At 53.4% G+C, this 24,776-nt stretch overlaps 1 pseudogene; it reads right to left on the reverse strand.

Annotated features, from left to right (window-relative positions):
- LOC138774733 (phosphatidylinositol 3,4,5-trisphosphate 5-phosphatase 2-like) overlaps positions 1-24,512 on the reverse strand; it is a 50,627-nt pseudogene extending 26,115 nt beyond the window's left edge.
- Between the last annotated feature and the right edge of the window lie 264 nt (positions 24,513-24,776).

Here is a 24,776-nt window from a genome sequence, read left to right on the forward strand (position 1 = left end):
AACACACTGACCCTCTGACCTCTCCCGCTGAGGGTCGTCACACTGTATAACACACTGACTCTCTGACCTCTCCCGCTGATGGTCAGTTACACTGTATAACACACTGACCTCTGACCTCTCCCGCTGAGGGTCTGTTACACTGTATAACACACTGACCTCTCCCGCTGAGGGTCCGTTACACTGTATACACACTGACTCTGACCTCTCCCGCTGAGGTCTGTTACACTGTAAACACACTGACCTCTGACCCTCTCCGCGAGGGTCTGTTACACTGCATAACACACTGACCTCTGACCTCTCCCGCTGAAGGTCCGTTACACTGTATAACACACTGACCTCTCCCGCTGAGGGTCCGTTACACTGTATAACACACTGACCTCTGACCTCTCCCGCTGAGAGTCTGTTACACTGTATAACACACTGACCTCTCTTGCTGAGGGTCTGTTACACTGTATAACACACTGACCTCTGACCTCTCCCGCTGAGGGTCTGTTACACTGTATAACACACTGACCTCTGACCTCTCCCGCTGAGGGTCTGTCACACTGTATAACACACTGACCTCTCCCGCTGAGAGTCCGTTACACTGTATAACACACTGACCTCTCTTGCTGAGGGTCTGTTACACTGTATAACACACTGACCTCTGACCTCTCCCGCTGAGGGTCTGTTACACTGTATAACACACTGACCTCTGACCTCTCCCGCTGAGGGTCCGTTACACTGTATAACACACTGACCTCTGACCTCTCCCGCTGAGGGTCTGTTACACTGCATAACACACTGACCTCTGACCTCTCCCGCTGAGGGTCCGTTACACTGTATAACACACTGACCTCTCCCGCTGCGGGTCCGTTACACTGTATAACACACTGACCTCTGACCTCTCCTGCTGAGGGTCAGTTACACTGTATAACAAACTGACCTCTCCCGCTGAGGGTCTGTTACACTGTATAACACGCTGACCTCTGACCTCTCCCGCTGAGAGTCCGTTACACTGTATAACACACTGACCTCTCCCGCTGCGGGTCCGTTACACTGTATAACACACGGACCTTTCCCGCTGAGGGTCTTTTACACTGTATAACACACTGACCTCTGACCTCTCCCGCTGAGGGTCCGTTACACTGTATAACACACTGACCTTTGACCTCTCCCGCTGAGGGTCCGTTACACTGTATAACACAATGACCTCTCCTGCTGAGGGTCCGTTACACTGTATAACACACTGACCTCTCCCGCTGCGGGTCCGTTACACTGTATAACACACGGACCTTTCCCGCTGAGGGTCTTTTACACTGTATAACACACTGACCTCTGACCTCTCCCGCTGAGGGTCCGTTACACTGTATAACACACTGACCTCTGACCTCTCCCGCTGAGGGTCCGTTACACTGTATAACACAATGAGCTCTGACCTCTCCCGCTGAGGGTCCGTTACACTGTATAACACACTGACCTCTGACCTTTCCCGCTGAGGGTCTGTTACACTGTATAACACACTGACCTCTGACCTCTCCCGCTGAGGGTCTGTTTACACTGTATAACACACTGACCTCTGACCTCTCCCGCTGAGGGTCCGTTACACTGTATAACACAATGACCTCTCCCGCTGAGGGTCCGTTACACTGTATAACACAATGACCTCTCCCGCTGAGGGTCCGTTACACTGTATAACACACTGAGCTCTGACCTCTCCCGCTGAGGGTCCGTTACACTGTATAACACACTGACCTCTGACCTCTCCCGCTGAGGGTCTGTTACACTGTATAACACACTGACCTCTGACCTCTCCCGCTGAGGGTCCGTTACACTGTATAACAAACTGACCTCTCCCGCTGAGGGTCTGTTACACTGTATAACACGCTGACCTCTGACCTCTCCCGCTGAGAGTCCGTTACACTGTATAACACACTGACCTCTCCCGCTGCGGGTCCGTTACACTGTATAACACACTGACCTCTGACCTCTCCTGCTGAGGGTCAGTTACACTGTATAACAAACTGACCTCTCCCGCTGAGGGTCTGTTACACTGTATAACACGCTGACCTCTGACCTCTCCCGCTGAGAGTCCGTTACACTGTATAACACACTGACCTCTCCCGCTGCGGGTCCGTTACACTGTATAACACACGGACCTTTCCCGCTGAGGGTCTTTTACACTGTATAACACACTGACCTCTCCCGCTGAGGGTCCGTTACACTGTATAACACACTGACCTTTGACCTCTCCCGCTGAGGGTCCGTTACACTGTATAACACAATGACCTCTCCTGCTGAGGGTCCGTTACACTGTATAACACACTGACCTCTCCCGCTGCGGGTCCGTTACACTGCATAACACACTGACCTCTCCCGCTGCGGGTCCGTTACACTGTATAACACACTGACCTCTGACCTCTCCCGCTGAGGGTCTGTTACACTGTATAACACACTGACCTCTCCCGCTGAGGGTCCGTTACACTGTATAACACACTGACCTCTGACCTCTCCCGCTGTGGGTCCGTTACACTGTATAACACACTGACCTCTGACCTCTCCCGCTGAGAGTCTGTTACACTGTACAACACACTGACCTCTGACCTCTCCCGCTGAGGGTCCGTTACACTGTATAACACACTGACCTCTCCCGCTGAGGGTCCGTTACACTGTATAACACACTGACCTCTGACCTCTCCCGCTGAGGGTCCGTTACACTGTATAACACACTGACACCTCTCGCTGAGGGTCCGTTACACTGTATAACACACTGACCTCTGACCTCTCCCGCTGAGGGTCCGTTACACTGTATAACACACTGACCTCTCCCGCTGAGGGTCCGTTACACTGTATAACACACTGACCTCTGACCTCTCCCGCTGAGGGTCTGTTACACTGTATAACACACTGACCTCTGACCTCTCCCGCTGAGGGTCCGTTACACTGTATAACACACTGACCTCTCCCGCTGAGGGTCCGTTACACTGTATAACACACTGACCTCTGACCTCTCCCGCTGAGGGTCCGTTACCCTGTATAACACACTGACCTCTCCCGCTGAGGGTCCGTTACACTGTATAACACACTGACCTCTCTCGCTGAGGGTCCGTTACACTGTATAACACACTGACCTCTGACCTTTCTCGCTGAGGGTCCGTTACACTGTATAACACACTGACCTCTGACCTCTCCCGCTGAGGGTCCGTTACACGGTATAACACACTGACCTCTCCCGCTAAGGGTCCGTTACACTGTATAACACACTGACCTCTGACCTCTCCCGCTGAGGGTCTGTTACACTGTATAACACACTGACCTCTGACCTCTCCCGCTGAGGGTCTGTTACACTGTATAACACACTGACCTCTGACCACTCCCGCTGAGGGTCCGTTACACTGTATAAAACACACGACCTCTGACCTCTCCCGCTGAGGGTCCGTTACACTGTATAACACACTGACCTCTGACCTCTCCCGCTGAGTCCGTTACACTGTATAACACAATGACCTCTCCCGCTGAGGGTCCGTTACACTGTATAACACACTGACCTCTGACCTCTCCCGCTGAGGGTCCGTTACACTGTATAACACACTGACCTCTGACCTCTCCCGCTGAGGGTCCGTTACACTGTATAACACACTGACCTCTGACCTCTCCCGCTGAGTCCGTTACACTGTATAACACACTGACCTCTGATCTCTCCCGCTGAGGGTCCGTTACACTGTATAACACACTGACCTCTGACCTCTCCCGCTGAGGGTCCGTTACACTGTATAACACACTGACCTCTGACCTCTCCTGCTGAGGGTCTGTTACACTGTATAACACACTGACCTCTGACCTCTCCCGCTGAGGGTCTGTTACACTGTATAACACACTGACCTCTGACCTCTCCCGCTGAGTCCGTACACTGTATAACACACTGACCTCTGACCTCTCTCGCTGAGGGTCTGTTACACTGTATCAGCCGCACTGTGTAACACATGGGATTACTTGGATTAGATACAACACCAGCTGTGAGTAGGCGGCGGCCTGTGCAGAATGTGGACTCATGGGGGCGGGGCATGACAGGCTCCACCCCTCAGGACTATATACAATAGAGGATGGGTCCGTGATGGATTCTTGCTGTTGACGGATCCGGTCTCACCTGTGCAGCCTCTTGCAGGACAGGACCAGCGTCTTGTTGAGGTGCGGCAGGCTGGTGGCCCCGGACTTCACGGCCTCCAGGTCCAGGGCGTAGCTGCCCTTCAGGTACTCGTGGGACACGGTGCTCAGCCGTTGGTTGTGCTGCGGCAGATAACAATGAAAGGTGAGGCGGGCGGCGGTGACAACCAATATGGCCGCCTATTAACAGACATGCGTGTACAGATGGGCACCCGCCACCCCGCTGCAGCCCACCCCCCGCGGATCACAGGGGCACCAACAACTTCTCAGGGATGGCGGCCATACTAGGTGTCACCCAACTTATCAGGCAGCGAGGATGTCACACTTTAAGGGGTCAGGGCTCGGTACCTCTCGGTGGGGCTGACGTCTCCAGCGCTCGGCACCAAACCTAATCCAGACCCTCCGGAGAAACTGGCGGAGGCCGAGCGCGGGGGCAGAGGCGGCTTCTCATCCTCCCCATCTACAAGACAGAAGAAGAGGAGGAGACATGAGCGACAAGGCTATTTACTGCCAAAAAAACCCCGGATTATAGGACGTTCCAGATTATCAGATGGTCAATAGCTGTCATGATGACATGAAAGCAGACATGATTTAACAGCAGAATAGTGAGTGCAGCTCTGGAAGATGAGACATGATGTAACAGCAGAATAGTGAGTGCAGTTCCGGAGGATGAGACATGATGTAACAGCAGAATAGTGAGTGCAGCTCTGGAGGATAAGACATGATGTAACAGCAGAATAGTGAGTGCAGCTCTGGAGGATGAGACATGATGTAACAGCAGAATAGTGAGTGCAGCTCTGGAGGAGGAGACATGATGTAACAGCAGAATAGTGAGTGCAGCTCTGGAGGATGAGACATGATGTAACAGCAGAATAGTGAGTGCAGCTCTGGAGGAGGAGACATGATGTAACAGCAGAATAGTGAGTGCAGCTCTGGGGGATGAGACATGATGTAACAGCAGAATAGTGAGTGCAGCTCTGGAGGAGGAGACATGATGTAACAGCAGAATAGTGAGTGCAGCTCAGGAGGATGAGACAGGATGTAACAGCAGAATAGTGAGTGCAGATCTGGAGGATGAGACATGATGTAACAGCAGAATAGTGAGTGCAGTTCCGGAGGATGAGACATGATGTAACAGCAGAATAGTGAGTGCAGCTCTGGAGGATAAGACATGATGTAACAGCAGAATAGTGAGTGCAGCTCTGGGGGATGAGACATGATGTAACAGCAGAATAGTGAGTGCAGCTCTGGAGGATGACACATGATGTAACAGCAGAATAGTGAGTGCAGCTCTGGAGGATGAGACATGATGTAACAGCAGAATAGTGAGTGCAGCTCTGGAGGATAAGACATGATGTAACAGCAGGATAGTGAGTGCAGCTCTGGGGGATGAGACATGATGTAACAGCAGAATAGTGAGTGCAGCTCTGGAGGATGAGACATGATGTAACAGCAGAATAGTGAGTGCAGCTCTGGAGGATAAGACATGATGTAACAGCAGAATAGTGAGTGCAGCTCTGGAGGATAAGACATGATGTAACAGCAGAATAGTGAGTGCAGCTCTGAAGGATAAGACATGATGTAACAGCAGAATAGTGAGTGCAGCTCTGGAGGATGAGACAAGATGTAACAGCAGGATAGTGAGTGCAGCTCTGGAGGATCAGACATGATGTAACAGCAGAATAGTGAGTGCAGCTCTGGAGGATGAGATATGATGTAACAGCAGAATAGTGAGTGCAGCTCTGGAGGATGAGACATGATGTAATAGCAGAATAGTGAGTGCAGCTCAGGAGGATGAGACAGGATGTAACAGCAGAATAGTGAGTGCAGCTCTGGAGGATGAGACATGATGTAACAGCAGAATAGTGAGTGCAGCTCTGGAGGATGAGACATGATGTAACAGCAGAATAGTGAGTGCAGCACTGGAGGATGAGACATGATGTAACAGCAGGATAGCGGGTGGAGCACATGTCCCAGCATTCTCTGGGGTTGTGGACTGACCGGAGTAGTCTCTGTCCTCCATGACGTCCTTCTCCTTCTCTCGCTCCACAGGGTACAGCAGGGTGCACACCATCCCCTGATTCGGCTGCAGGTAGAGAGCGATCAGGTCCCCCAGCGTCTTGAAGCGTCGCACTTGAACCCCCTGAGATGTCTGAGGAGGAAGAGACAACAGGTGAGACCACCGGAGGGCAGACAGCGATCCCCGGACCCCAGGAGGAGCAGTATGAGCGCAGCTCTGGAGGGGACTGGAGTGGAGCTCAATATAGGAAATGATCTCCACTCATCCACAATGACCATGTATACAGCAATACCCCGCTAGGTGGAAACCATCAACAAGTAGTTGACCGGCCGCTGCTGGAGACTGTCAGCAGGCTGCTTGTGACGGATCCGCTGCTCATAAACTGTGATAATGGCCTCCTGCGGTGTCACTGCATGCGGCAACCATCAGGAGAGGGGACTGAGATGCCTCCTTATGCTGTTTACTGATCCATAAGAGGCTGCTGATGCTGTTTACTGATCTATAAGAGGCTGCCGATGCCCTTTACTGATCTATAAGAGGCTGCCGATGCCCTTTACTGACCCATAAGATCCTGCCGATGCCCTTTACTGATCTATAAGAGGCTGCTAATGCTGTTTACTGATCTATAAGAGGCTGCTAATGCTGTTTACTGATCTATAAGAGGCTGCTAATGCTGTTTACTGATCTATAAGAGGCTGCCGATGCTGTTTACTGATCTATAAGAGGCTGCCGATGCTGTTTACTGATCTATAATAGGCTGCCGATGCCCTTTACTGACCCATAAGATCCTGCCGATGCCCTTTACTGACCCATAAGATCCTGCCTATGCCCTTTACTGATCTATAAGAGGCTGCCGATGCTGTTTACTGATCTATAAGAGGCTGCCGATGCTGTTTACTGATCTATAAGAGGCTGCCGATGCTGTTTACTGATCTATAATAGGCTGCCGATGCTGTTTACTGATCTATAAGATCCTGCCGATGCCCTTTACTGACCCATAAGATCCTGCCGATGCCCTTCACTGACATTTCAACCGAACGATTATCGTTTAGATTCGAACGATTTAACGATAATCTGAACGATAATCGTCCGGTGGAATAGGGCCCTAAGGCTATGTGGAAATCATGGATATAGTCATTGGCTGTAGTTATTGGATATAGTCATCGGCTGTATCCATGTTATCCAGACAACCTTAGAGCTTTATCCAACTTCAGCAGCCCCCGCTAATCAAATGCCGAACGATCGGGTTGGGTTGGACTCCAGCTTGCTCCAGGCTCACTCATCTCTACACGCCACGATTCTGGTTCCTTCTGTTGCTGGGATCAGGCGGAGGGATCCATCTCAGTGACAGACGCCGCTCTGTGCGTTACAGGGAACGGTTTCAGGTCGTTCGGAAAAAAACCCACAAAAAACGCTTGTTTGCTATTGTTTATTGTTAATCGAAAATGAAAAATTGCATTGTCTAATAGGACCCCTTGTCTAAGCTAAGACTTTCCAGCAGAGCACAGCAGACGGGAGCAGAGGACAGCAGCAGGGGGCAGAGGACAGCAGCAGGGGGCAGAGGACAGCAGGGGGGAGCAGAGAACAGCAGGGGGGAGCAGAGGACAGCAGGGGCGAGCAGAGGACAGCAGGGGGGAGCAGAGGACAGCAGGGGGCAGCAGAAGGCAGCAGGGGGGGAGCAGAGGACAGAATGAGGGAGCAGAGGACAGCAGGAGGGAGCAGAGGACAGCAGGGGGGAGCAGAGAACAGCAAGGGGGAGCAGAGAACAGTAGGGGGGAGCAGAAGGCAGCAGGGGGGGGAGCAGAGGACAGAATGAGGGAGCAGAGGACAGCAGGAGGGAGCAGAGGGGAGCAGAGAACAGCAGGGGGGAGCAGGAGGGAGCAGAGGACAGCAGGGGGGAGCAGGAGGGAGCAGAGAACAGTAGGGGGGAGCAGAAGGCAGCAGGGGGGGAGCAGAGGACAGAATGAGGGAGCAGAGGACAGCAGAAGGGAGCAGAGGACAGCAGGAGGGAGCAGAGGGGAGCAGAGGACAGCAGGGGGGAGCAGAGGACAGCAAGGGGGAGCAGAGGACAGCAAGGGGGAGCAGAAGGCAGCAGGGGGGGAGCAGAGGACAGAATGAGGGAGCAGAGGACAGCAGAAGGGAGCAGAGGACAGCAGGAGGGAGCAGAGGGGAGCAGGGGGGAGCAGAGGACAGCAAGGGGGAGCAGAGGACAGCAAGGGGGAGCAGAAGGCAGCAGGGGGGGAGCAGAGGACAGAATGAGGGAGCAGAGGACAGCAGGAGGGAGCAGAGGACAGCAGGGGGCAGCAGGCAGCAGGGGGGGGCAGAGGACAGCAGGAGGGAGCAGAGGACAGCAGGGGGGAGCAGAGGACAGCAGGGGGAAGCAGAGGGGAGCAGGGAGGAGCAGAGAACAGCAGGAGGGAGCAGAGGAAAGAATGAGGGAGCAGAGGACAGAATGAGGGAGCAGAGGACAGAATGAGGGAGCAGAAGGCAGCAGGGGGGAGAGCAGAGGACAGCAGGAGGGAGAGCAGAGGACAGCAGGAGGGAGCAGAGGACAGCAGGGGGGGAGAAGAGGACAGCAGGAGGAAGCAGAGGACAGCAGGGGGCAGCAGAGGGGAGCAGGGAGGAGCAGAGAACAGCAGGAGGGAGCAAAGGACAGCAAGGGGCAGCAAAAGGAAGCAGGGTGGGAGCAGAGGACAGAATGAGGGAGCAGAGGACAGCAGGGGGCAGCAGAAGGCAGCAGGGGGCAGAGATCAGCAGGGGGCAGCAGGGGGGGGAGCAGAGGACAGCAAGAGGGAGCAGAAGGGAGCAGAGGACAGCGGGGGGAGCAGAGGACAGCGGGGGGAGCAGAGGACAGCAGGGGGCAGCAGAGGACAGCAGGGGGCAGCAGGGAGGAGCAGAGGACAGCAGGAGGGAACAGGGGACAGCAGGGGCAGCAGAAGGCAGCAGGGGGGAGCAGAGGACAGCAGAGGACAGCAGGAGGGAGCAGAAGGCAGCAGGGGGAGAGCAGAGGACAGCAGGGGGCAGCAGAGGGATGCAGAGGACAGCAGGGGGAAGCAGAGGGGAGCAGGGGGCAGCAGAGGGATGTAGAGGGGAGCAGGGGGCAGCAGAGGGGGGCAGAGGGGAGCAGCAGAGGAGGGAAGGGGGCAGCAGAGGGCGACATGGGGCAGCAGAGGGGGACAGGGGGGAGCAGGGGCAAGCAGAGGAGAGCAGGGGCAAGCAGAGGAGAGCAGGGGGCAGCAGAGGGGAGCAGGGGGGGAGCAGCCAAGGGCAGCAGGGGGAGCAAGAGGCAGTGGAGGGCTGCAGAGGGCAACAGGGGGGAGCAGAGGGCAACAGGGGGGAGCAGAGGGCAGCAGGGGGGCAGCAGAGTGGAGAAGTGGGCAGCAGGGCGCAGCAGAGGACAGAAGGGGGGAGAGCAGAGGGATGAAGGGGGGAGCAGAGGGATGAAGGGGGGAGCAGAGGGATGCAGGGGGAGCAGGGGGCAGCAGGGAGCAGCAGAGGGCAACAGGGGACAGCAGAGGGCAGCAGAGGACAGCAGGAAGCAGCGGAGGGCAGCAGGGAGCAGCAGAGGACAGCGGGGGGGGGGGGGGAGCAGAGGGCAACAGGGAGCATCAGAAGACAGCAGGAAGCAGCAGAGGACAGCAGGGGGAGCAGAGGGCAACAGGGAGCAGCAGAGGACAGCAGGGGGCAGCAGAGGACAGCAGGGGGCAGCAGAGGACAGCAGGGGGCAGCAGAGGACAGCAGGGGGCAGCAGAGGACAGCAGGGGGCAGCAGAGGGCAACAGGGGGCAGCAGAGGGCAACAGAGGGGAGCAGGTGGAAGCAAAAGGCTGCAGGAGGAAGCAAAAGGCTGCAGGGGGGAGCAGAGGGCTGCAGGGGGGAGCAGAGGGCTGCAGGGGGCCGCAAAGGGAAGCTGGGGGGAGCAGAGGGGAGCAAGAGGAAGCAAAGGGCTGCAGGGGGCAGCAGAGGGCAACAGGGGGCAGCAGAGGGCAGAAGAGGGCAACAGGGGGCAGCAGAGGGGAGCAGGAGAAAGCAAAGGGCTGCAGAGGGGAGGAGAGGGCTGCAGGGGCCAGCATAGGACAGCAGAGGGATGCAGAGAGCACCGATACCAAGAGCACCAATACAGAATGTACCGATACCGAGAGCACCAATACAAAATGTACCGATACCGAGCGCACCAATACAGAATGTACCGATACCGAGCGCACCAATACAGAATGTACCGATACCGAGCGCACCAATACAGAATGTACTGATACCGAGCACACTAATACAGAATGTACCGATACCGAGCGCACCAATACAGAATGTACCGATACCGAGCGCACCAATACACAATGTACCCATACCGAGCGCACTAAGACAGAATGTACTGATACCGAGCACACTAATACAGAATGTACCGATACCGAGCGCACCAATACAGAATGTACCGATACCGAGAGCACCAATACAGAATGTACCGATACCGAGAGCACCAATACAAAATGTACCGATACCGAGCGCACCAATACAGAATGTACTGATACCGAGCACACTAATACAGAATGTACCGATACCGAGCGCACCAATAAAGAATGTACCGATACCGAGCGCACCAATACAGAATGTACCCATACCGAGCGCACCAATACACAATGTACCCATACCGAGCGCACTAATACAGAATGTACCGATACGGAGCGCACTAATACAGGATGTACCGATACCGAGTGCACCAATACAGAATGTACCGATACCGAGCGCACCAATATAGAATGTACCGATACCGAGCGCACCAATAGAGAATGTACCCATACCGAGCACACCAATACAGAATGTACCGATACCGAGCGCACCAATACTGAATTAACCCATACAGAGCGCACCAATACAGAATGTACCCATACCGAGCGCACTAATACAGAATGTACCCATACCGAGCGCACTAATACAAATTGTACCCATACCGAGCGCACTGATACAGAATGTTCCGATACCGAGCGCACCAATACACAGGGTATACACACACGCACCTGCAGCCATAGCACGCACACATAGCCTACTGCAGCCTTGGCACACACACACATGGTATTACGGTACTTTATACAGCAGAGGTCAGTGATGTTATATGATATTACGGTACAGTATACAGCAGAGGTCAGTGCTGTCCTGTTATATGATATTACAGTACAGTATACAGCAGAGGTCAGTGATGTTATATGATATTACGGTACAGTATACAGCAGAGGTCAGTGCTGTCCTGTTATATAATATTACAGTACAGTATACAGCAGAGGTCAGTGATGTTATATATTACAGTACAGTATACAGCAGAGGTCAGTGCTGTCCTGTTATATGATATTACAGTACAGTATACGGCAGAGGTCAGTGTTATATATTACGGTACAGTATACAGCAGAGGTCAGTGATGTTATATGATATTACAGTACAGTATACAGCAGAGGTCAGTGCTGTCCTGTTATATATTACAGTACAGTATACAGCAGAGGTCAGTGCTGTCCTGTTATATGATATTACGGTACAGTATACAGCAGAGGTCAGTGATGTTATATGATATTACAGTACAGTATACAGCAGAGGTCAGTGCTGTCCTGTTATATGATATTACAGTACAGTATACGGCAGAGGTCAGTGATGTTATATATTACGGTACAGTATACAGCAGAGGTCAGTGCTGTCCTGTTATATATTACAGTACAGTATACAGCAGAGGTCAGTGCTGTCCTGTTATATGATATTACGGTACAGTATACAGCAGAGGTCAGTGATGTTATATGATATTACAGTACAGTATACAGCAGAGGTCAGTGATGTTATATGATATTACAGTACAGTATACAGCAGAGGTCAGTGATGTTATATGTTATTACAGTACAGTATACAGCAGAGGTCAGTGATGTTATATGATATTACGGCACAGTATACAGCAGAGGTCAGTGCTGTCCTATTATATGATATTACAGTACAGTATACAGCAGAGGTCAGTGCTGTCCTGTTATATGATATTACAGTACAGTATACGGCAGAGGTCAGTGCTGTCCTGTTATATATTACAGTACAGTATACAGCAGAGGTCAGTGCTGTCCTGTTATATGATATTACGGTACAGTATACAGCAGAGGTCAGTGATGTTATATGATATTACAGTACAGTATACAGCAGAGGTCAGTGCTGTCCTGTTATATGATATTACAGTACAGTATACGGCAGAGGTCAGTGTTATATGATATTACGGTGCAGTATACAGCAGAGGTCAGTGTTATATGATATTACAGTACAGTATACAGCAGAGGTCAGTGCTGTCCTGTTATATATTACAGTACAGTATACAGCAGAGGTCAGTGCTGTCCTGTTATATGATATTACGGCACAGTATACAGCAGAGGTCAGTGATGTTATATGATATTACGGTACAGTATACAGCAGAGGTCAGTGATGTTATATGTTATTACAGTACAGTATACAGCAGGTCATTAATGTCCTGTTATATATTACAGTACAGTATACAGCAGAGGTCAGTGATGTTATATGATATTACGGCACAGTATACAGCAGAGGTCAGTGCTGTCCTGTTATATGATATTACGGTACAGTATACAGCAGAGGTCAGTGATGTTATATGATATTACAGTACAGTATACAGCAGAGGTCAGTGCTGTCCTGTTATATGATATTACAGTACAGTAGGGCTGGGCGATTAATCGAATTAATTCGATTAATCGCCCAGACAGTTAGAATCGATTTGATTTTTTGTGAAAATCGTAAATTCGATTTTCACAAAAAATCATTGCGGGCGGCGCGGTAAAGTGTCGGGTCCGGAGAGAGTTGCAGGACGGCGCGGTGAGGTGCAGGGCCGGCGGTCAGGAGAGATGTGGTACCGGCGGCTCCAGCCTCTTCACAGAGCCGCGGCTGACCTCTCCCGCCCCTTACACGTTAGTGCCGCGCTGAGCTGCGTCCCGCTCTCTTAGGGCCCTATTCCACTGGACGATTATCGTTCAGATTATCGTTAAATCGTTCGAATCTAAACGATAATCGTTCGGTTGAAATGCAGTTAACGATTAACGACCGAACGAGAAATCGTTGATCGCTTTATAAGACCTGGACCTATTTTTATCGTTGCTCGTTCGCAAATCGTTCGCGTTGAATAAGACATCGTTCGGTCGTTCGCAATAGATACGAATGCAATAGCGAATAAATAGCGAAGAAAAAACGATCGCAATTACGATCATAAGTAACGATTATCGTTCAATGGAAATGAGTGAACGTTTTCAGGTCTTTCGCAATAGTGGTCGTTTGCGATCGTTAATCGTTAATGATATGCAAACGATAATCGTCCAGTGGAATAGGGCCCTTACTGTCACACGTGCAGGTCCTGTTCTGTGGAGGAGGCGGCAGGGATCGCAGCAGAAGGAGAGAACGTCGCTGCCCGCTGTACAGCTCCAGGACCCGCAGCGACATTCTCTCCTTCTGCTGCGATCCCTGCCGCCTCCTCCACAGAACGGGACCTGCACGTGTGACAGTAAGAGAGCGGGACGCAGCTCAGCGCGGCACTAACGTGTAAGGGGCGGGAGAGGTCAGCGACGGCTCTGTGAAGAGGCTGGAGCCGCCGGTACCACATCTCTCCTGACTGCCGGCCCCGCACCTCACCGCGCATTCCTGACACTTTACCACGCCTGCCTAGTCCCCCTCAGCTGCCCCATACCCCCTCAGTGTCCCCTCAGCTGCCCCATACCCCCTCAGTGTCCCCTCAGCTGCCCCATACCCCCTCAGTGTCCCCTCAGCTGCCCCATACCCCCTCAGTGTCCCCTCAGCTGCCCATACCCCCTCAGCTGCCCCATACCCCCTCAGTGTCCCCTCAGCTGCCCCATACCCCTCAGTGACCCCTCAGCTGCCCCATACCCCCTCAGTGTCCCCTCAGCTGCCCCATACCCCTGAGTGACCCCTCAGCTGCCCCATACCCCCTCAGTGTCCCCTCAGCTGCCCCATACCCCTCAGTGACCCCCAGCCTGCCCCATACCCCTCAGTGACCCCTCAGCTGCCCCATACCCCCTCAGTGTCCCCTCAGCTGCCCCATACCCCCTCAGCTGCCCCATACCCCCTCAGTGTCCCCTCAGCTGCCCCATACCCCCTCAGCTGCCCCATACCACCTCAGTGTCCCCTCAGCTGCCCCATACCCCCTCAGCTGCCCCATACCACCTCAGTGTCCCCTCAGCTGCCCCATACCCCCTCAGTGTCCCCTCAGCTGCCCCATACCCCTGAGTGACCCCCAGCCGGCTTCATATCCCTCAGTGACCCCCAGCCTGCCCCATACCCCTCAGTGACCCCCAGCCTGCCCCATACCCCTCAGTGACCCCCAGCCTGCCTCATACCCCTCAGTGTCCCCTCAGCTGCCCCATACCACCTCAGTGTCCCCTCAGCTGCCCCATACCCCTGAGTGACCCCCAGCCGGCTTCATATCCCTCAGTGACCCCCAGCCTGCCCCATACCCCTCAGTGACCCCCAGCCTGCCCCATACCCCTCAGTGACCCCCAGCCTGCCTCATACCCCTCAGTGACCCCCAGCCGGCCCCATACCCCTCAGTGTCCCCTCAGCTGCCCCATACCCCTCAGTGACCCCCAGCCTGCCTCATACCCCTCAGTGACCCCCAGCCTGCCTCATACCCCTCAGTGACCCCCAGCCTGCCCCATACCCCTCAGTGACCCTTAGCCTGCCCCATACCCCTCAGTGACCCCCAGCCGGCTTCATATCCCTCAGTGACCCCCCAGCCTGCCCCATACCCCTCAGTGTCCCCTCAGCTGCCCCATACCCCCTCAGTGTCCCCTCAGCTGCCCCATACCCCCTCAGTGTCCCCTCAGCTGCCCCATACCCCCTCAGTGTCCCCTCAGCTGCCCCATACCCCCTCAGCTGCCCCATACCCCCTCAGTGTCCCCTCAGCTGCCCCATACCCTCAGTGACCCCCAGCCGGCTTCATATCCCTCAGTGACCCCCAGCCTGCCCCATACCCCTCAGTGACCCCCAGCCTGCCCCATACCCCTCAGTGACCCCCAGCCTGCCTCATACCCCTCAGTGTCCCCTCAGCTGCCCCATACCCCTCAGTGACCCCCAGCCTGCCCCATACCCCTCAGTGACCCCCAGCCTGCCTCATACCCCTCAGTGACCCCCAGCCTGCCCCATACCCCTCAGTGACCCTTAGCCTGCCCCATACCCCTCAGTGACCCTTAGCCTGCCCCATACCCCTCAGTGACCCCCAGCCTGCCCCATACCCTCAGTGACCCCCAGCCTGCCCCATACCCCTCAGTGACCCCCAGCCTGCCCCATACCCCTCAGTGACCCCCAGCCTGCCCCATACCCCTCAGTGACCCCCAGCCTGCCTCATACCCCTCAGTGACCCCCAGCCTGACCCATACCCCTCAGTGACCCTTAGCCTGCTTCATACCCCTCAGTGACCCCCAGCCTGCCTCATACCCCTCAGTGACCCCCAGCCTGCCCCATACCCACTCAGTGACCCCCAGTCCACCCCATACCCCCTCAGTAGTACTACTACACCCATCATCTATACCTGTACTACTACCACACTCCTCATCTTTACCTGTACTATTACACCCCTTATCCACTATACCCTCACTACTACTCCCTACCTAGATGAAGGCACAAAGAAGATCGCCTATACTATATGGGGGCACAGAGTACATAGGGCACATATTTGGGAAAACTACTTATATGGGGCACACAATGTGTTTGTCTACTACATGGGGGCACGGGAGGAGCACTGTTACACTGGGAAACAATATAGTTGTCTCAAACGTCAATAAAATCGTATCTGATGCTGCAGGGAGAAAAATGTCCTATTTATTTAGCAAAAACAAAAAAATCGAGATTTAAATCGAGAATCGTCCAAAATTTTTTAAAAATCGAGATTTTATTTTTTGGCCATATCGCCCAGCCCTACAGTACAGTATACAGCAGAGGTCAGTGATGTTATATGATATTATGGTACAGTATACAGCAGAGGTCAGCGATGTTATATGATATTACAGTACAGTATACAGCAGAGGTCAGTGCTGTCCTGTTATATATTACAGTACAGTATACAGCAGAGGTCAGTGCTGTCCTGTTATATGATATTACAGTACAGTATACAGCAGAGGTCAGTGATGTTATATGATATTACAGTACAGTATACAGCAGAGGTCAGTGCTGTCCTGTTATATGATATTACAGTACAGTATACGGCAGAGGTCAGTGATGTTATATGTTATTACAGTACAGTATACGGCAGAGGTCAGTGTTATATATTACAGTACAGTATACAGCAGAGGTCAGTGCTGTCCTGTTATATGATATCACAGTACAGTATACAGCAGAGGTCAGTGATGTTATATGACATTACAGTACAGTATACAGCAGAGGTCAGTATTGTCCTGTTATATGATATTACAGTACAGAATACAGCAGGTCAGTGATGTTATATGATATTACAGTACAGTATACAGCAGAGGTCAGTGATGTTATATGATATTACAGTACAGTATACAGCAGAGGTCAGTACTGTCCTGTTATATGATATTACAGTGCAGTATACGGCAGAGGTCAGTGATGTTATATGATATTACAGTACAGTATACAGCAGAGGTCAGTGCTGTCCTGTTATATGATATTACAGTGCAGTTTACGGCAGAGGTCAGTGATGTTATATGATATTACAGTACAGTATACAGCAGAGGTCAGTGCTGTCCTGTTATATGATATTACGGTACAGTATACAGCAGAGGTCAGTACTGTCCTGTTATATGATATTACGGTACAGCGTGGTGCCCCTCCCTGGCTGGCGGAGGCTCCTTACACCTGTTTGTGCAGCTGCCGCCCGTCTAGACTGATGTTACATGGCGCAGCTGTCACTGTCCTCCGGCCTCTGGACCAGTGACCCGCAGTGACCTGAGTACGGCATGAGGGGGCGACCCTGCACCCTGTCCACCATGATGACACCACAGACTACACAGAGTTACCCCCAAACCTCTGAGTATGGACTCATCACTACTGATTGGCCGGCAGCAATCACCTGACTGTGGTGCCTAATAAGGGCCCTGCAGTAAGTGCAGTCACATGACCCTCCATGGAGCTGCTGACTGGCTGGGATTAATCATGTGACCACACAAGCAGGAGGTGTTCTCTCCGCACCCAGCAGTGATACAGCGCTATGAGTGGATGACACGTGTGTCCTATAGTGATATCACTGACCCATCACTACAGGTCCACAAAGAAACCGCCTGTTACCATAGCAACCTATGAGGCTTCTTATACACGATATCACTGACCCATCACTACAGGTCCACAAAGAAACCGCCTGTTACCATAGCAACCTATGAGGCTTCTATTACACATGACACTTCAACTGAGAGAACTTCCCTTACAGAGATCCAAGAAGTCACATCACATGTAACACAGACCACCTCCTACATACCCCCATACTAACATACCACCTACATACCCGCCATACCTCCATACTAACATACCGCCGTACCACCTACATACCCGCCATACTAACATACCGTCATACCACCTACATACCACCATACCTCCATATAGCCATACTAACATACCACCATACTAACATAAAGCCATACCACCTACATACCGCCATATTGCCATACTAACATACCGCCATACCACCTACATACCGCCATACTACCATACCACCTACATAGCACCGTATGTGTGGAGCATTAAAGGTCCATGAATATTCCCAGTATGCTCCACTCCCCCAGTACAGGCCGGGGGTGGTGGGTGACACCATGCAGGGGGTGGAGGGCTGGGTCAGTACCTGTACAGCCAGGTAGTCCTCCTCGTCGGGCAGGATGCGGTAGGTGTGCACATGTTTCTGAAACCTGCAGAGAAAGGAGACAGGAGGGTTATTACAGCTCATCACTGCCGGACATTATAACCAAACAGTCCAGATTCCTGGCTAGCTGTAGGGATCAATGTAGGGGAGTCTGGTTGAGGTTTCATGTAGGGATTATCTAGGAGAGAGCGGCGTTATCTGTAGGGATCACTCACAATCCCGCCCAGGGATCCCTACGGAGAATGTCCCTCGCAATCCTGCACAGGGATCCCTACAGAGAACGCCCCTCACAGTGATCCCTACAGAGAACGCCCCTCACAGTGATCCCTACAGAGAACGCCCCTCACAGTGATCCCTACAGAGAACATCCCTCACAATCCTTCACAGTGATCCCTACAAAGAACGTTCCTCACAATCCTGCAGTAATCCCTACAGAGAACGTCCCTCACAGTGATCCCTACAGAGAACACCCCTCACAGTGATCCCTAGAGAGAACATCCCTCGCAATCCTGCACAGTGATCCCTACAGAGGACGTCCCTCACAATCCTTCACAGTGATCCCTACAGAGAACGCCCCTCACAGTGATCCCTACAGAGAACATCCCTCACAATCCTTCACAGTGATTCCTACAAAGAACGTTCCTCACAATCCTGCAGTAATCCCTACAGAGAACGTCCCTCACAGTGATCCCTACAGAGAACACCCCTCACAGTGATCCCTACAGAGAACATCCCTGGCAATCCTGCACAGTGATCCCTACAGAAAACACCCCTCACAGGCCTGCAGAGTGATCCCTGCAGAGAATGCCCCTTACAGTGATCCCTACAGAGAACACCCCTCACAATCCTGCATAGTGATCCCTACAGAGAACATCCCTCACAATCCTGCACAGTGATCCCTACAGAGAACATCCCTCGCAATCCTTCACAGTGATCCCTACAAAGAACATTCCTCACAATCCTGCAGTAATCCCTACAGAGAACGTCCCTCACAGTGATCCCTACAGAGAACACCCCTTACAATCCTGCACAGTGATCCCTACAGAGAGCATCCCTCACAATCCTGCACAGTGATCCCTACAGAGAACACCCCTCACAGGCCTGCAGAGTGATCCCTGCAAAGAATGCCCCTCACAGTGATCCCTACAGAGAACATCCCTCACAGTCCAGCACAGTGATCCCTACAGTGCCTAGTTACGCATAGTACATGACGTGGAATAATGTCAGATCTGCCGCTTAGGGTCCTAGGAGAGCTAACCCATGGGAGCAGTAATGGCCGCCATATAGGCCATGGTCACATGGGCTGCTGCTGCTGAGAGGACGTGGTGCAGACATCACTCCGGGGTAACTGGGCAGATCTCAGGACTCAGGAAAGCTGGGTGACAGTTGTACTTGTTCATGTGATGTATATAAGACAGCCAGCTGCCAGGTGTATATAACAGAGGAGCGGCTGAGGGTCACCTGGCCGGGCGCGGCCCATTACCTCCAGCTATGAGAGTGCGGCAGATGAGTCCGGGACTTTCCAGCCCGCTCAGGTCCTCACCATTCACCTGTGCCCAGAAGAGGACACCAAAACACTGTGGGATCACCCCACGACAAACATATTATGGGTGCACGGTGCCAACCAGATGACACTGTAAACACCGACCAGAGCCGCACTATGTAACACTCCACCTGCTGAGCGGACATGGTACTGACATCACTGCAGGGTACTGCTGAGCGGACATGGTACTGACATCCCTCCGGGTACTGCTGCTGAGGGGACATGATAATGAAATCACTCCGGGGTACTGCTGCTGAGGGGACATGGTACTGACATCACTCCGGGTACTGCTGCTGAGGGGACATGGTACTGACATCTCTCTGGGGTACTGCTGAGGGGACATGGTACTGACATCACTCCGGGGTACTGCTGCTGAGGGGACATGGTACTGACATCACTCCGGGGTACTGCTGCTGAGAGGACATGGTACTGACATCACTCCGGGTACTGCTGCTGAGGGGACATGGTACTGACATCTCTCTGGGGTACTGCTGAGGGGACATGGTACTGACATCACTCTGGGGTACTGCTGCTGAGGGGATATGGTACTGACATCACTCCGGGGTACTGCTGCTGAGGGGACATGGTACTGACATCACTCCATCACTCCGGGTACTGCTGCTGAGGGGACATGGTACTGACATCACTCTGGGGTACTGCTGCTGAGGGGACATGGTACTGACATCACTCCGGGGTACTGCTGCTGAGGAGACATGGTACTGACATCACTCCGGGTACTGCTGCTGAGGGGACATGGTACTGACATCACTCTGGGTACTGCTGCTGAGGGGACATGGTACTGACATCACTCCGGGTACTGCTGAGGGGACATGGTACTGACATCACTCTGGGGTACTGCTGCTGAGGGGACATGGTACTGACATCACTCCGGGGTACTGCTGCTGAGGGGACATGGTACTGACATCACTCCATCACTCCGGGTACTGCTGCTGAGGGGACATGGTACTGACATCTCTCTGGGGTACTGCTGAGGGGACATGGTACTGACATCACTCTGGGGTACTGCTGCTGAGGGGACATGGTACTGACATCACTCCGGGGTACTGCTGCTGAGGAGACATGGTACTGACATCACTCCGGGTACTGCTGCTGAGGGGACATGGTACTGACATCACTCCGGGTACTGCTGCTGAGAGGACATGGTACTGACATCTCTCTGGGGTACTGCTGCTGAGGGGACATGGTACTGACATCACTCCGGGGTACTGCTGCTGAGGAGACATGGTACTGACATCACTCCATCACTCCGGGTACTGCTGCTGAGGGGACATGGTACTGACATCACTCCGGGGTACTGCTGCTGAGGGGACATGGTACTGACATCACTCCGGGTACTGCTAAGGGGACATGGTACTGACATCACTGCAGGGTACTGTTGCTAAGGGGACATGGTACTGACATCACTCTGGGTACTGCTGCTGAGGGGACATGGTACTGACATCACTCCGGGTACTGCTGCTGAAGGGACATGGTACTGACATCACTCCGGGTACTGCTGCTGAGGGGACATGGTACTGACATCACTCCGGGTACTGCTGCTGAAGGGACATGGTACTGACATCACTCCGGGTACTGCTGCTGAGGGACATTGGTACTGACATTCACTCCGGGTACTGCTGCTGAGGGGACATGGTACTGACATCACTCCGGGGTACTGCTGTTGAGGGGACATGGTACTGACATCACTCCGGGTACTGCTGCTGAGGGGACATGGTACTGACATCACTCCGGGTACTGCTGCTGAGGGGACATGGTACTGACATCACTCCGGGGTACTGATATCACTCCGGGGTACTGCTGCTGAGCGGACATGGTACTGACATCACTCCGGGGTACTGATATCACTCCGGGGTACTGCTGCTGAGGGAACATGGTACTGACATCACTCCGGAGTACTGCTGCTGAGCGGACATGTTACTGACATCACTCCGGGGTACTGACATCACTCCAGGGACTGCTGCTGAGGGGACATGGTACTGACATCCCTCCGGGGTACTGCTGCTGAGGGGACATGGTACTGACATCACTCCGGGTACTGCTGCTGAGGGGACATGGTACTGACATCACTCCGGGGTACTGACATCACTCCGGGTACTGCTGCTGAGGGGACATGGTACTGACATCACTCCGGGTACTGCTGCTGAGGGGACATGGTACTGATATCACTCCGGGGTACTGCTGCTGAGGGAACATGGTACTGACATCACTCCGGGGTACTGCTGCTGAGCGGACATGTTACTGACATCACTCCGGGGTACTGACATCACTCCGGGTACTGCTGCTGAGGGGACATGGTACTGACATCCCTCCGGGTACTGCTGCTGAGGGGACATGGTACTGACATCACTCCGGGGTACTGCTGCTGAGGGGACATGGTACTGACATCACTCCGGGGTACTGCTGCTGAGGGGACATGGTACTGACATCACTCCGGGGTACTGCTGCTGAGGGGACATGGTACTGACATCACTCCGGGGTACTGCTGCTGAGGGGATATGGTACTGACATCACTCCGGGGTACTGCTGCTGAGGGGACATGGTACTGACATCACTCCATCACTCCGGGTACTGCTGCTGAGGGGACATGGTACTGACATCACTCCGGGTACTGTTGCTAAGGGGACATGGTACTGACATCACTCTGGGTACTGCTGCTGAGGGGACATGGTACTGACATCACTCCGGGTACTGCTGCTGAGGGAACATGGTACTGACATCACTCCGGGTACTGCTGAGGGGACATGGTACTGACATCACTCCGGGGTACTGCTGTTGAGGGGACATGGTACTGACATCACTCCGGGTACTGCTGCTGAGGGGACATGGTACTGACATCACTCCAGGGTACTGATATCACTCCGGGGTACTGCTGCTGAGGGAACATGGTACTGACATCACTCCGGGTACTGCTGAGGGGACATGGTACTGACATCACTCCGGGGTACTGCTGCTGAGGGGACATGGTACTGACGTCACTCCGGGTACTGCTGCTGAGGGGACATGGTACTGACATCACTCCGGGGTACTGCTGTTGAGGGGACATGGTACTGACATCACTCCGGGTACTGCTGCTGAGGGGACATGGTACTGACATCACTCCAGGGTACTGATATCACTCCGGGGTACTGCTGCTGAGGGAACATGGTACTGACATCACTCCGGGTAATGCTGAGGGGACATGGTACTGACATCACTCCGGGGTACTGCTGCTGAGGGGACATGGTACTGACGTCACTCCGGGTACTGCTGCTGAGGGGACATGGTACTGACATCACTCCGGGGTACTGCTGTTGAGGGGACATGGTACTGACATCACTCCGGGTACTGCTGCTGAGGGGACATGGTACTGACATCACTCCAGGGTACTGATATCACTCCGGGGTACTGCTGCTGAGCGGACATGGTACTGACATCACTCCGGGGTACTGATATCACTCCGGGGTACTGCTGCTGAGGGAACATGGTACTGACATCACTCCGGGGTACTGCTGCTGAGCGGACATGTTACTGACATCACTCCGGGGTACTGACATCACTCCGGGTACTGCTGCTGAGGGGACATGGTACTGACATCACTCCGGGGTACTGCTGCTGAGGGGACATGGTACTGACATCACTCCGGGTACTGCTGCTGAGGGGACATGGTACTGACATCCCTCCGGGTACTGCTGCTGAGGGGACATGGTACTGACATCACTCAGGGGTACTGCTGCTGAGGGACATGGTACTGACATCACTCCGGGGTACTGCTGCTGAGGGGACATGGTACTGACATCACTCCGGGGTACTGCTGCTGAGGGGACATGGTACTGACATCACTCCGGGTACTGCTGCTGAGGGGACATGGTACTGACATCCCTCCGGGTACTGCTGCTGAGGGGACATGGTACTGACATCACTCCGGGGTACTGCTGCTGAGGGGACATGGTACTGACATCACTCCGGGGTACTGCTGCTGAGGGGACATGGTACTGACATCACTCCGGGGTACTGCTGCTGAGGGGACATGGTACTGACATCACTCCGGGGTACTGCTGCTGAGGGGACATGGTACTGACATCACTCCAGGGTACTGCTGAGGGGACATGGTACTGACATCCCTCCGGGGTACTGACATCACTCCGTGGTACTGCTGCTGAGGGGACATGGTACTGACATCACTCCGGGGTACTGACATCACTCCGGGTACTGCTGCTGAGGGGACATGGTACTGACATCACTCCGTGGTACTGCTGCTGAGGGGACATGGTACTGACATCACTCCGGGGTAGTATTATGTATGGGGCACAGTACATAGCACCTGTCTATAAACAGTGCCCCTGATTAGTGACTCCATGAGCGTTCACAATCCTGTAGTCCGCCCCCCCCCCCCTCCTGTCACATGACCTGATCTTACCCCGGGGGGATTTACATAGGCAAATAAGGCCGGCTGCTGGTTCTCCCTTGTGTAAACAAGCGGCTCAGCGCGGTGGTGCGGGCGTACGGTCACAGCCGATGGGCGTACATGAGGCAGAAGGATCACAGGATCAGGGGTCGCTCCCATCACTGAATCTGCTTCCGGGAAAGCTGGGTGACAGCCAATATGGTCAGTGTTATTCTGCTTTCAGGCAATGCTGCAAAACTTTGCTTTCCCACAAAACCAGAAAACAAGACTAAATGCTGCAACATCCTAACCCTGCAGAGCCCAGCATAGAAAAGTGAGGTGACATCCAATATGGCGGCCATCACAGGTCACCCAGCTTTCCCAGACTTCTGCACCTATTCTGGTTGTAGAGATTTAAAGGGGTTGTCCATGACGGCTCTTCCAGAAATGGCGCCACCCCTGTCCATAATTTATGGTATAATTTGTGGCTGAGCTGTAATACCTCATAAAACCTGTGGACGGGAGTGGCGCTGTTTTAGCAGCCATGTTTCTCTAATCCTGGAAATCCCTTTAAGAGTAGTCATGATAGCAATGTCTTGTTATGGCGACGAGCCTCAGCGATCACCGGATCAGAGGCTTCAATAATCCTCCATTATTATACAAACATAGTGTCCACAGACACTCATAGAGGGGAGCGCCATGACTGGTTGCTATGGAAAGTGTATGGTTACAGTATCCCAGCAACCAATCAGAGCTCAGCTTTCATTATTCCAGAGTGGTAGAAAGTTAAAGCGATTTGAAGCTATGCTCTGATTGGCTGCTATGAAGAGCATGTTGCTATAGGCTACA

The sequence above is a fragment of the Dendropsophus ebraccatus genome, unplaced genomic scaffold (genome assembly GCF_027789765.1).
Source record: "Dendropsophus ebraccatus isolate aDenEbr1 unplaced genomic scaffold, aDenEbr1.pat pat_scaffold_1060_ctg1, whole genome shotgun sequence".
NCBI lineage: Eukaryota > Metazoa > Chordata > Amphibia > Anura > Hylidae > Dendropsophus > Dendropsophus ebraccatus.